Source organism: Arachis duranensis, chromosome 4 (genome assembly GCF_000817695.3).
Source record: "Arachis duranensis cultivar V14167 chromosome 4, aradu.V14167.gnm2.J7QH, whole genome shotgun sequence".
Taxonomy (NCBI): domain Eukaryota; kingdom Viridiplantae; phylum Streptophyta; class Magnoliopsida; order Fabales; family Fabaceae; genus Arachis; species Arachis duranensis.
This window is the reverse complement of record NC_029775.3, coordinates 48,873,823-48,874,920: the sequence shown is the minus strand read 5'-3', so window position 1 is coordinate 48,874,920 and position 1,098 is coordinate 48,873,823.

Sequence of the window (1,098 nt, the reverse complement as noted above, 5' to 3'; positions counted from 1 at the left end):
TTGTCCGAGCTCACTTCCCCTCCACCGTTGCCATCGCTTCCAATTCCTCTGCCGTCGTCGGTAAGCACAATTGCTTCAATTTAATTTTTCTTGTTTTGTACTTTTGTTAATAATAAGGGTTGCTAGGTTTTCTGATTTCTGTTTGAATTTGTTAATTTTTGCTTATTTTAAGATACTGAATTTCTAAAATAATGGTTGAATTGAATAATTTCTCATCATCAAATGTTCCTTAATTTACGTCTTTCTAACCACTATTGGATTCTTAATCCATGATTCTTAATCTTGTTCTTGATACTTGCACCTTATTTTTTTGTTTACTATTGGAAGGGAAATTTAGTTGATAATAGAGGAGATGCGAATGATCGTTGTGAAACAATGAAGAAGTTGAGGAATAAGATCGGCAAGTATGAGGTTGGTAGAACCATCGATGAAGGTACATTTGCCAAGAACACCGACACCGGAGATAGCGTTGTGATGAGCGGATAATTTATACGCTTTTTGGCATTGCCAATTGGCGCGCTCTCAATGGCTTTGGAAAGTAGACATCTTGGGCTTTCCAGAAATATATGATAGTCCATACTTTGCCCAAGATTTGATGGCCCAAACCGGCGTTCAAAGTCACCTTCAGAATTCCCAGCGTTAAACGCCGGAACTGGCACAAGGATGGGAGTTAAACGCCCAAACTGGCACCAAAGCTGGCGTTTAACTCCAAGAGAAGTCTCTACATGAAAATGCTTCAATGCTCAGCCCAAGCACAAACCAAGTGGGCCCGGAAGTGGATTTTTATGTCATTTACTCATCTCTGTAAACCCTAGGCTACTAGTTCTCTATAAGTAGGACCTTTTACTATTGTATTATCATCTTGGTAGCTATCTTTGTTCTTATGCTATCTTAGATCATTGGGAGGCTGGCCATTCGGCCATGCCTAGACCTTGTTCTTATGTATTTTCAACGGTGGAGTTTCTACACACCATAGACTAAAGTGTGGAGCTCTGCTGTACCTCGAGTATTAATGCAATTACTATTGTTCTTCTATTCAATTTCGCTTGTTCTTGTTCCAAGATATCACTTGTTCTTCAACTTGATGAATGTGATGAT